At 33.2% G+C, this 13,723-nt stretch overlaps 1 non-coding gene and 1 pseudogene across 1 annotated transcript; one reads left to right on the top strand and one right to left on the bottom strand.

The window, feature by feature from the left end:
• The first annotated feature begins 3,190 nt into the window (after positions 1-3,190).
• Positions 3,191-13,723, top strand: part of LOC101089693 — a 29,713-nt pseudogene continuing 19,180 nt past the window's right edge.
• LOC111560750 lies at positions 6,341-6,447 on the bottom strand. The gene has a single exon (XR_002742724.2). It is a non-coding gene; the product is annotated as a U6 spliceosomal RNA (small nuclear RNA).

Here is a 13,723-nt window from a genome sequence, read left to right as displayed (position 1 = left end):
TTGGACGCTCAATTCACTGAGCCACCCAGGCATCCCTTTACTTCTTATTTTAAAGACAATGTTTACAATTAAGGGAGATTTGAACTGTCAAATTTTATTGTGGTACTTACTATAAACCCTCTACACTCAGGCCTCATCTCCTACCACTTTCCTCCTTGTTCTACTTCCACAGTGAATTTGTTGGTGGTCTAAACATGCCATGTACTCTCCCAATCCTGTCTTCACCTTTGCTGTTCTTTCTGCATGGAGCACTCTTACCCTAAATAGACATACAGCACATTCCCTTGCTTCTTTCTGGTCATGTTTCCCGCTCATGTTTCCTTATCAGTGAAATCTACCCTGACTACTCTATATAAACATAGCAATCACTTTCCAGAGGCTCACTTAGACCCCTGACATTCCTGGTTTTTCTCAATGCCATTTATTAACATTTAGTATATTGTTACATTTATTTTCTCTCCATGTTAGATTTGAGCATCATAATAGGTACAATATATATTTTGTTCATTGTGGCATCCTCATCAAGTATAATAGTGTCTGACAAATTATGGATACTCAATAAATATTTTGTGGAGGAATGAACAAATGAATAATGTATCTATCATTTCAATGAGAACTCAAAATACATTTTGTGTGTTTGTTCAATATATTAACAAGTGCTAGTTATGGTCAATGCAATGGCAAGATAATTTTAGGATTTATAGAATCATTTTTGAAAATACAATATTTTGAACATTAAACATGTACAGAAAGTGTATAAAGAAAATGAGGCATAGAACACTTATTTTAAAAAGTGGAACTGATAGCATGTATTTCATGAGTTGGTAGAGGAAAAGATAACAAAAGGAATAAGTTATTTCTCAAGTCCTTTATGAAACTCAAAGCCATTGCTTTCTATGGGTCAAGTTTTGACATATAAGAAAGCGTAATCCATATTTTCCAATACTACAGGAAATTTTTTTATACCTTATCTAGGCCAGAAGAAAGGAAAAAACTCACTTAATTCTTTCAGTGAGTAACTGAATATGATACACCCCACTTTCATTTTTACAACTCAGTTTAATTTAGATACCATAAAAGGACCAGATACTTTAAGCTATCGAAGTGATTACATGGTCATCGCAGTGGTAGAGTAATTACAGAGAAATACAAATAGGTTTAAAGGAGATAGCATTGCTGCATGGGGATGGATCTACTCAGCAGAAGACGGTACATTTCTGGTCAGATTTGCACTTTTTAAATTTTTAAACTTTTTTTAATGTTTATTTTTGAGAAAGGGGGGGGTGGTGACAGAGCACGAGAGGGGGAGGGACAGTGAGAGAGGGAGACACAGAATCCCATGCAAGCTCCAGGCTCTGAGCTGTCAGCACAAAGCCCTATACCGAGCTTAAAGCCACAAGCCTTGAGATCATGACCTGAGCCAAAGTCAGATGCTTAATGACTGAGCTACCCAGGCACCCCTTTGGAGGTCCCCCAAGGTTTTTACAAGATCACACAGTTGCTGCATGCTGTGTGGCAAATTCCCTCCAAGCTCCAGGATGAGTTCTGGCTGTATCATTTCTCGTTTATCATTATTTTAGAACTGACATAGAACTGACATGTAGATTTTTAAGTCTATGTAATACTTTTTAACTAAAATGTTAACAATAGTAGGAACTTATCAACAAGGACACATATTTTTCCCTGGGCATGGGAAGAGAGGGTGGTCCAAGAAAATCTACTTCCAAGTAAAACATGTAAACCTATAAGGAAAAAGACACTGCAATGATGTACCAATAGTAAGGTCTATGCATATAGGTTTGCCCAGGTAAATATTAAAATAAGACATGTTAAATATATAAAAGTAGAAAACAAGATTTTATTTCATTTTGATTTATATTGCAAAAAGAATGAACCATATTAAAAGAAAAAGAAGCAAAAAAAAGCAGGCATGAAATTTCTTACCACTGTTATTACACTGTTTCTGGGTAGGAAAAAAAATACATGTATACATGTATACATGTATCCACACATGCACATACACACACACACACACACACACACACACACACACACATTCACCAACATACAGAAGGTAAGAAAATATAACAGAAGGTAAATTATTTTTTCCAAAAACTGAGGTATTAATTTACCAACATGGAGAATTTACTTATCATTTTCAAATATAATTATAGCTTTTTTCTAGAGTTAGCCCTACATGCTCTTGTTCAGTGTTGCCTAAACTAACATTATTCATCACTTTTCTGGGTAATAATATTTCTAGGATAACTATGGACCTAGAGTACTTTTTACAGGCTTTTGTCTCATTTTTGATACTGTTCATTGAGAAGTTCTAGTCAATTCTATGTTAGAACTGAGTAAAAATTAACTAAAATTGAAATAAAAGTAAAATTTCAGAGTGACAACTGTGGTTTTCAAGATATAAATATTTTCAGGGATCTTCAGGAAACATATTTTTCTTAAAAACACCTGTATGAGATTATCTAGTATAAAAAATATTAATACAGGTTCATGTAAAGAAATGTATTTTGTCTTTATAAAGGAACCAAAGGTCTTTGAAATAATTATTATATTCTTATAACCCCAATAGTATATTTTTATGATTAACAATTTTATGAACTATTTAAAACCAGGGAGATTAGAAAAATAGAAATAAATCTCAATGAACAAGTTGGTAAACAAAGAAGCAGAAATACAAAGGTCAACATTAGCATTTCTGGCTAGATATATTAAGATCTTTTGTTCTTTTACTCAATTTGTTTAAATATTTTCATGCTAAAAAGTCAGAGTGATTCATATTAAAATTTCGTAGCAGAGTTTGTCTTCCACAAGCATGGGCTAAAAAATCACCTAAACCATAGAGAGCAACCAGAGTTGACAATGAAATTAGATTTTGTAAATGAACTATGACATGTTCATCTTTGATAATCTAGATTTAAATTTCAAGGAGCAAACTCATCTGCCCAATACGGTAGGCATATTAATGGCCTCTCAGATATGTCCACAATCAAATCCCTGGAACCTGTGAATGTTACCTTACACAGCAAAGGAAGAATAAGTTAGCAGATAGAATTAAGGGTGTTAATCAACTGCTTAACACAAGGAGATTATCCTGGTGGGTCCAATGTAATTAAGGGTCTTCAATGTGAAAAAGGGAGGCAGAAAACTTTCAGTGCTTGAGTGATGCTAAATGAGAAAGATTCCACCAGATATTATTGACTTTAATGCTGGAAAGAGATCAGAATTCAAAGGTAGGTGAGCAGCCTCTAAAACCTGGAGAATACAAGGAATTGGATTCTTTCCTAGATTTGCTACAAAGAAATGCAGTCTTCCTGACACCTGGATGTTAGCCCCATTAGACAGACCCATATAAGACTTCTAACCTACAGAACCATAAGATAGTAAGGATACTATAGGGGTGCCTACGTGGCTCAGACTGGTTAAAGTCTGACTTTGGCCCAGGTCATGATCTCACAGTTCGTGAGTTCAAGCCCCACACCAGGCTCTCTGCTATCAACATGGATCCGCTTCAATTCTCTGTCCCCCTCTCTCTGCCCCTGACCCTCTTGTGCTGTCTCTCTCTCTCTCTCTCTCTCTCTCTCTCTCTCTCTCTCTCTCTCTCAAAAATCAATAAACATATACAACTAATTTCAAAAAAAAGGATAAAATATTTTTGTTACTGAGTTTATGATAACTTGTTACAGTGGAAATAAGAAACTAATGCATTTATCAAAAACAGATATTAAAGAAAAGAAAATATTTACAGGACACCTGCATTCATCAGTCAGTTAAGCATCTGACCTTGGGTTTTGCCTCAGGTCATGATCTCGTCACCATGAGATTGAGCCCCACATCAGGCTCCAAGGAGACAGCTGGGGGCCTGCTTGGGATTGTCTCTCTCCCTCTCTCTCTGTTCTTCCCTTGCTTGCATGCTCTCTCTCTCTCAAAATAAATTTAGAAAAATGTTTGCTATGAGCTAAATTTATATTCTAATTTTATTTTTGTACAAAATAATGTATAAAATATAAGACTTAAATAAAATATAAGACTATTATGTATTTTTTAAAACTTTTTTTAATGTTTATTTATTTTCAAGAAAGAGAGAGGAGAGAGAAAGCATGAGCAGGGGAGGGGAAGAAAGAGAGGGAGACACAGAATCTGAAGCAGGCTCCAGGCTCTGAGCTGTCAGCACAGAGCCTGATGTGGGGCTTGAACCCAGGAACCATGAGATCATGACATGAGCCACAGTTAGAAGTTTAACCAACTGAGCCACCCAGGCACCCCCCAAATATATTTTTATATTCAGTCATGTTTTAGGACTCTCACCTCCTTTATCAGACCTTTCCTGAAAAACTCAAGATAAACCTAGTGTTTCACATTTTCTAGGTTTACATGAAATTAAAAAGAAAATTTATAAGTGTAATACATAACATTTGCATAATCAATCACATAAGTCTTAAGTGAATATTCAATGAATCCTTAAATTTTGAATCATTTAGAGCATTAACTGTTTTTTAGAACTTCAGCTACATTTAGAATATTATCAGAAATCTCAGAAGCCTTTTACATTCTTTTTCCAGAAGATATTCTTGCCAAAGGTAACTACTATGAATTTTAGTACCTTAGATTTGTTCTGATAGTTTTTGAACCTTATTTACATAAATAGAATCATATAGTATGTACTTTTTTTTAACCTGGGACCTTTTACTCAATATTATAAGTATTAATCCTTCATATTGCTTCATGTAGTTCATTTTTTTTATTGTTGTATGTTATTTTGATATATGAATATACCACGATGCTGATGGAATTAAAGTTGCTAATCAATTAACTTTAACATAGAAAGATTATCCCGAATTATCCAGTGAGCCCAGGGTAATCACAGATCTTTAAATGTGGAAACAAACACATGCACATACACATGAGATCATTAATGAATCAAATCTTTAGATCATTTTGGGGAGAGTTGACATCTTCACAATATTGAGCTTTCTAATATGTGCCTTCTAATCTATGGAACTCTATAACCATACCTCCAATTATTTAGGCTTTTAATTTTTCTCATATATCTTTTATATGTGTGTGTGTGTGTGTGTGTGTGCTTACTGTTCAAAAGAAAACACAAAGACAAAAAAAATTCATAGTCAGAGAAGACATGTTCCCTTAGATTTGTAGATATTTTTATTTGGATTTACAGTATTCTGTCAAATACCATTCCCAGAGGTAATAAGAAAACTATAAATAAACTGCAATTCTACATATATATATATATATATATATATATATATATATATGTATATATCTCAAGTGGCAAATTTACTCTTTTGTGATATCCTTCTTTAAATGTAAAGGGAAAACATTTTTATAGTGTAAATTAAATTTTCCCTCCTAGACTATCTCAAACATCTGCAATGTAAACTTTAGCTTCTATGCTTGAAATAGTTGCTTGACAAATAACATCAAGTTGTAAAATGTATTTTTATTTTATTAAATTATATGATGAAAAGGTAAACAGCATAAGTTTTTTTTTTGCTTTTTACTTCCTGTTTTTGTCTTTCTAGCTCAGTATATGTATATATATACTTTTATATGAAAAATAAGGTGGCGATATTAAGTCATTTCTGAACTGATCTTTCATTCTTAACAACATATTGTTTTCTTGGAGTTAATAATTCTTTTACTTCCGTTTACTTATTTTTTTTATCAATTACTATTTTTTCCTTGATTTGCTGCATCAGCTTTTCAAATGCATAGAAATATATTACTTTTTTACAAATGCCTAATCTTATCAGATAATCTGTCCTTGCAAGGCCCACAGGTCTCGGGTTCTAATCTGCAACAGGAAGTAGATTTACAAGCCTGGGGCTAGGTTGTGGTCTGGGATTCCCTCTACTATTCTCACTTGTTGATCGCTTATTTCTTTTTGAAAGAAATGTCCTATTTTCTCTTAGTTTCATGCTTAATTTTCTGAATCAGAATCCTTCAGTTGATTCATAAGGAAGACTACATAGGATACAAAATTGACAGTCTTTTCACATCTTAAAAATATTTTTATTCATCTCTTGCTGTTAATTATTTGGACTAATATTTCAGTTTATGAAATACATTTCTTTTAGTCACTACATATTAAATACACTAAATGTATTTATTTTGCTTTTTGTTCCCCATTTTGGTCCCCTTGGGTCTTTTTGTGGTTTTTTTTCTTGCTTATTTTCCATGTGGTTTTTTTTTTTTTTTTGCTCTGTTATCTTTGAGCCCTTCTGCTAATTTTATTTCTAAATTTTAGTTACCATATTTTATTTTATTTATTTTTTATTTTTTATTTTTTATTTTTTTTTGTTTTTATATGGAATGCTTCACGAATTTGCGTGTCATCCTTGCACAGGGGCCATGCTAATCTTCTCTGTAAAGTTCCAGTTTTAGTATATGTGCTGCTGAAGCGAGCACTAGTTACCATATTTTAAGTCTTTCAAGGTGTTTCTTGTCTTCAAAACTTTAAAGATGGCTTTTATTTTCTTGTTTTATGGAAACAATACATCTTATCTGTCTAAATATGGTCGGTATATTGTTTTGCTCTGCTTCCTGCACCAGCTTTCTTCCTTCTACATGTGTGGTTTGTCTCTTTATTTTAGTTTGTTTTTTATTCCTAAAGATCGATTTAAATGTTTGGTCTTCTTCGGCTCTCTTTGTTTAAGATAAGGCACTGAAAAGGTGAGGGTGGTGCCTATGTGAAAGAGTACATGAAGGACATGTCTGTGACTTTACATGGGATCCAGTCTTCTCGTTTTGAGATTGTCATATCTCAGACATGATGTGATGGCCTTTTTCCTGGGGCAGCTGTTTTGCAAGATTTGGGGATGGGGACCATGAGCTACCTATGTATGCCTACTTTTGTTAAGAACGTAAAATATATTTGTAAAATGATGCCAAAGTTTAATAGCTAAATTTGTATTATATCATTAACTATAGCTTCAAACCTCATGTCCCATGCCTCTGAGTTTGGTGTCCTATGATGTCTGGAGTCCTTTGGTTCAATTTCCTCTGTGAGAAAAACTCACATTTTTTAATGGAGGACACAGAAGTTTAGGTATCTTGTTACTTGGTGTGTGATACTCTGTCTTCTTTAAGTTTGATATATCTTAGGGATTCTATAAAGGATCTGATTTCTATGTTAGTTTCTCCCTTTTCCTGCTTAGATTGCAAATTCTTTGGGTCTCAAAAGTCAATATATATTCTTTTTTTCTAGTTTTTATCTTTCAATAACATTTTAAATATTTTATTCACTTTTTTCCTATCTCTAGTTCACTTTTACTCCTCTAATGCCAATTTATTAAGGTTTGGGAAAGAAGAACATATTAAATATGTAATATGTTTTTCTTGAGATTGCTCTATTTCTAGTCACCTTAAAAAGAGATCTCAGCCATTACTGTGGCTTTAAAATTATCAAATATGCAATTAACTCCAAAAACAGTCACTTTATTTATGACATCACCACTATCTCACAGCCTTCAATGTCTGTGGTATATTGACATCTCACTGAATGGTGTATTGCCACTGCAAATGCCACTACCAGCTTTAACACAATTTATTAATTCTCCAGCTTCCCACTCCTGTTAATGTTTTTCCAGTTTGGGTTAATAATATCACCTTTGTCTTCATTAACTACATAAAACATTGTGTGGGAAATTTTGTTTTTACTCTTACCCCATAGTCACTGTGTTTTGTCAGCCTTCACTTCTGTTCTTATTGTTGCTATTTCGAAGATCTCTCATTTTATACCTCCTTGACTACTTAACCTTAGATTTAATGTCCTTGTTTATAAAATATAGAGAAGTGAGAAACAAAAGTAATAAATATGCATTTAGTGGTATACATTAGTATATGTTTTTTTACCCATAATCAAATTTAATGTTCACAATGTTCTTATAATGTAATTGTTCTTATTTTTAAACATTTTCAATGAAATATTACAAGGATATGATAAACTGAATTAAATGTATTAGTTTTAAGTATATACAGCTCAGTGAATATTTACTTATACACATACCCAGGAAAGTTCCCTTGTGCCCCTTCTTAGTCAGTCCTGACCCCCAAGCATCAAACATAACCATCATTCTGACTTCAAACACTATTTAATAGTTTTATCTGTACTTAAACTTTGTATAAAAAATCATAATACATGTACTATTTTGCGTAGAGCCTCCTCCACTGGAACATAATGTAAATTTTTCCATGTTTGTGTACTTTTTAGTAGTTTTATTTTTAAATTTCTTTGTTATAATTTATCTGTTCTGCTGTTGGCTTGACATTTGAGTTGTTTTGATTTTTAAAATATAATGAGTAATATTACTATAAGTACTTTGTACATGTGTTTTGTGAGACATACGTAATATTTTAAGAATTTATCGAGAATGAGATTACTAACTTAAATGTATAGTTGTGATTATTGCTGCTGTCTTTAGATTGTGTCTGGAATCATCTAAAGCCTCAACTGCACTAGGTATTAAGAATGACTCAATCATAACAGACAGTTAATACTGTTTGTCAGTTGGGACTTATTTCAAACAAATCATTTACACATTACATTTGCTTCTATATGTTGTTTGAGATTCTCACAGAATGGACACTGGGATCTATGAGGGAATGCCCAAAATGAGCATTCCAGGATATCCAGCAGATTGTTGCAAAGGCTTCTGATGGCCAAAACTTGGAAGCCTCAAAACATCATATCTGCCTACTCAACTGTTCCAACCAGTTGCAAAGGCCAGGCCAGTTCAAGAACAATGAAGATAAGGTTTGAATGCTAGGATTAGGAGACCGTCTTTGGAGACCAGCTACCAAATGTATAACGTTTTGTAAACACCCAGTTTTCCAAAAGAGTTACACTAATGTATAGACGCTCCAAGCCCTCCACACCGTCATTAATACTTGAAACTTACAGTACTTTTAATTGTAGCCATCTTGGTGAGTGTGTATAGGCATATAATTGAGATTTTAATTTGCATTTTCCTAATCAGTGTGTTACTGAGCAACTCTAAATCTGACCACTTGAATGTTCTCTGATGTAAAGTGTTTACTTAAATTGTGCCCATTTTTTATGATGATGTTTTATTTTTTTTTATTTGTAGAGATCTTTATATTTGAAGTACATATTCTATGTCAAATATACCTATCACTCATACCCTCTTATATGTGGTTTGTCTTTGCCATCTTGGTAATGTCGTCTATTTATGAAAAAGTTACTAATCACAATAAAATTCAAAATACTTTTTCTTTTATATTTAGAGTTTTATATTCTATTTAAGAAATTTCATCTACACCAAGGTCATAACAATATTTTAGAAAGTTTAAGTCTAGAAACATTATATTTTATGTTTTTTATTAAGGTCTATAATCCACTCAAATTATTTTTTCTATTTGAGTTGTAATAAAAGTTCATTACATTCCATACAAATATTTAACTGTTCCATGACTACTGAAAGAAATATTCTTCCCTCTCCAAATTTCAGTGGCACTTTTGTCATAAATCTGGTGACTATATATGTTCAGTTCTATTTCTAAAGTTTCAATTATCTTTTTGTGGTCTGTCTATATGCTTTGCCTATGTTTTGTTATATTTTTCCCTAGGTACCTATGTTGGTGGTTTTTAAACCTCTAAGGAAAGTATATATGATAAAGTCTAAGTAATTTGCACCAAATTAATAGCTGGCAAGTGATAGAACAAGGAATTACACCCACCCCTGTTTGCCTAAACAGTTTGTGTTATTGATACCTCCTAATACAAATTTCTGTGATAATAATATCACTTTCACATAGAATTAGAGTGTAAATTAAACACAATAACAAAAGTGAACCCTCTTTACTAGCTGGAAAGCACTAAAACACCAAATAAATTATTAAAAGATAGATGTATTTTTTACTGGCTCAGAAGGCATCAATTGTGAGTCCTGTCTATATTAGCTATATGGCATTGAGTAAGGTACTTACATTTTCTGTGACAGAGAATATCTGCCCTCAAACTATGCTTCTTAAATCCTTGCATAAAGTTAGACCATACATTTTTCTAACATCCTTTGTAGGTACTTATGACTATGTGGTTAAATTTTGGTCAATGAAATATGGGCAGCAGTGATCTACAGCTCTTCCAGTTCTGTCCAGTAAAAAATTTCCATGCATTTTCATTCACCATCTACCTTGCCTAATGTGCTGGTTGGATATTAATACACAGGACAAATTCAGAAACCACAAGCTGAAAGAGCCTGAGCTTTCATCAGCCTGCATTCCAGGATGTCTATGTAAACCAGAAAACTTTCCCACATACTTGATTCTGTAAGCTTCTATCAGAAACACCATGAACAAGAAACAAATGTCTATCAAATCCACTCTTTCAGATTTCAAAGCTTACCTGTTTTATAGCATACACTATATAATATTTTGCATTTGATCTGTGTAGTATTTTGCATTTAGTTTGGTACCCATATAAAATCTCTTTTTTTTAAATATTTAAACAATGTAAAATTTACCCTAAATGTAAAATTTAGCAGTGGCAAAATAAAAAGAATAAAAAAGGAGGGAAACAATCTGTTTTAATAAACAAGTAGTTGCTTATAGTAAATTTTAGATAAAATGCATGTTGAAAAATACTCCCTCATCTCTGTCTATTGCATTTTATTACACACTATAAATCCTAAAATTAATTAGAACTGCACAAATGATAAAAATAAAATTCCCAAACTAGAAACATTTGTTTCAATGTCAACCAAGATACACTAATATGAAATTTTATAATGCACTTTCAATTTGAAAATAGCTTCTCTGGTATTGAAGTTTTATATTGGGGCTCTTTCCTGGGATAAAAACTATATATTGTTTATAGTAGCATTCATGTGTAAAATGTAGTTCAGAAAATATTCTATAAACTTAATCAAGCATACAATTTTGCATTTTAAAATTACTGGTTCCATTTTTTTTTTTTTTTTTACTTTGTGGAATGGTTAAACGGCTAAGTGTTCAAAAAGACTCAGGAAAGTAGCATATTAATTCTTGATTTATTTAAATCATTTTCCTCTTTCTCTCCATCAGTATCAGAGTCATAAAAAATAAAAAGAAACACATAAGAAGTAGTTCTGTAGCTGTTACATCTCTCTCGTCAGGAGTACAACTGACTGTGGTGCCAGCATCCCAGCAGTCGCCTGGGGCTCTGTCGAAGATTTGTCTGTTGAAGGATAAACCGTCTTTAATACATTGCTCTATTCATAATCTCTTAGATTTCTGTGATATTACATTATATTACAACTCCTACTTCAAAGATCTCAGAGTGCCTCACAGATGTCATGTATTTCAATCTCAAACTCCCTCCAAGGTCAAATCTGCAAAAAATTATTTCTCCTTTTTTGTGACAGGATTTCTCTAAACATGCAGCAACCATAATGAAGTGTTCAGCACAAACAACTTTCTCCCTGTAATCACAATTATGCGGTGGAATATGCAAAAGTAAAAATAATCATAAGATAACTGAATTTTTAGTTGTAATAATTTTTCTGACTTAAATTATTTCATCATGATAATTAACACAACTGATGAGAAAACTTTACAAAACCCTCATTATTCAGTTATATGCATACTTTAAAATTTATTCTTACAAAAATAGTGTTGCTAATTTTTTTTTTCAAAATGAGGCAGTATGTTCTGATGGAAAATGAATTTGATTTGTTTTGAATTAAAATCACCTTTCTATTTTGATTCTTTTTATTTTTTAACGTTTATTTATTATGTTGAGAGAGAGAGGCACACACAGAATCCAAAGCAGGCTTCAGGCTCTGAGCTGTCAGCACAGACCCTGACATGGGGTTCAAACCCACAAACTGTGAGATAATGACTGGAGCTGAAGTTGGACGCTTAACGGACTGAGCCACCCAGGTGCCTCTCTATTTTGATTCTGACACTAATTAGCTATCTAATGTTACTATGAGAATTATCAATTAAATATTGAAACTTTTGTGCACTCTATTACTGAAACTAACCAAACCCAACTGATAAAATGGGAAATAGGAAAAAAATATTTATGTATACATGTGTATATTTTTTATCTTAAAATTGCAGAAAACTAAGATCAGTATATAATAGCTACCACTTGATGAGCATCAACTAAGCATCAGAATGAATCAAATGAACTCTATTTACCAGCAAAGATAAAAGTAATATTTTGTAGGTCAGGATATTGAGAATCAAGTGGGCTAAGTAACTTTTAAACTCATCTAGTAAGTGGATGAGCTTAAATGTGAATCGAAGTTACTAACCTTTAAATTTTGTGTGATACTGTAGTGACATGTGCTATTTGGTGAATATCTCATATAATTTAGGAGAGAAAACCAGAAATATTTATAAAATCGCCTACAAACTAATGACACATATATTGAAATGCCCACTATTCTCTACCAACAGCAGTAGTCTTGGGCTTGAACAAATGTGCACACTCCTGGGACGCAGTAGACCAGGTTTATTTAGTTTTAATGAAACATAGAGGACAGCCAATATGAGCACACACAACAGAATGGCAGATGTGTCCTGGCTTTCAGGGCAGCTTCTGATTGTCTTCATTACTTGGCACTGAGACACACCTGATCAAGAGAGATGCAGCCAAGTGGATAAGGAACTTTTCAGTTTAGGGAATTGTCATCTCTGGCATCCCTTTAGGTCTTATGTGGGCACACAGCCTTCTAATAATGATATGACTAGCTCCTACTCTCTGGTTTAGCAACATTCCATCAGTTACTGGTTACTTGTCAATTCTACATCGTAAATTATCAATCTGAGCAGCCAGATGGCTACATGGCAACTTCAACAGGATTGTCATTTATTTTGTGTCTGATACATTCCTATATATTGCATGAGTAAGGAGTACAAGATGGATTATAAGGGAAAGTCAAATTCTCATGCATTCTTGAGGTTAGAGGAAGACTACAGGATGGTTGTTTAACCATTCATTTCAGATCCTATCAAGCTTATGCACCTGACTTAAGTGGAACTATATAAAGCCAATTCCTTTCTGCCAAAGGCTCCCATACATGCTGCTTCTAATTCTCTGTTGAGGTGTTAGTTTTCTCTTCATACAAAGTCTTTGCACATATATGTCTAATCTGCCCTTTTCAGGTTGAAAAATGTTCTAAGGGCAAAGATCTTGTGCAAAGGAAAAAAAAAAAAAAACATTTGGAGACAAGGAAACTATGTTCTAGTCATACTATCCCCTGACATGAGGACATCAAGGAAATATGTTTAATTCTCTGATTCTTAATCTGTATATTAGGTGGGATTGACTAGATGGTATCAAAACCCATTTACAAATCATGGGGCACCTGGAAGGCTCAGCTGGTTAAGCGTCCGACTTCGGCTCAGGTCATGGTCTCACAGTTCGTGAGTTCCAGCCCCACATCTGGCTCTCATTGCAGAGCCTGCTTCAGATCCTCTGTCTTCTTCTCTCTCTCTCCTTCCCCCTCAAAAATAAATAAATAAACATTTAAAAAAAACTATTTACAAATCAAATATTCTTTATTTCTGTGAGTCTAGCAAAACACTTAAGTTGGGTAGGAGATTTGGGATGCATTCTATATAGCAGTATGCATTTTTGTTGCTGATGGCAGAAAGAGAAACTTAGGGACCAAGAAAGGCAGCTTGCTTATATTTTAATTTTCTATTATGTTTATTCTCAGATGATTGCACATCG

Source organism: Felis catus, chromosome B2, assembly GCF_018350175.1.
Source record: "Felis catus isolate Fca126 chromosome B2, F.catus_Fca126_mat1.0, whole genome shotgun sequence".
NCBI classification, from domain to species: Eukaryota; Metazoa; Chordata; class Mammalia; order Carnivora; family Felidae; genus Felis; species Felis catus.
Note: the sequence above shows the minus strand (reverse complement) of the source record. Positions and strands in the feature narration are given on the sequence as shown.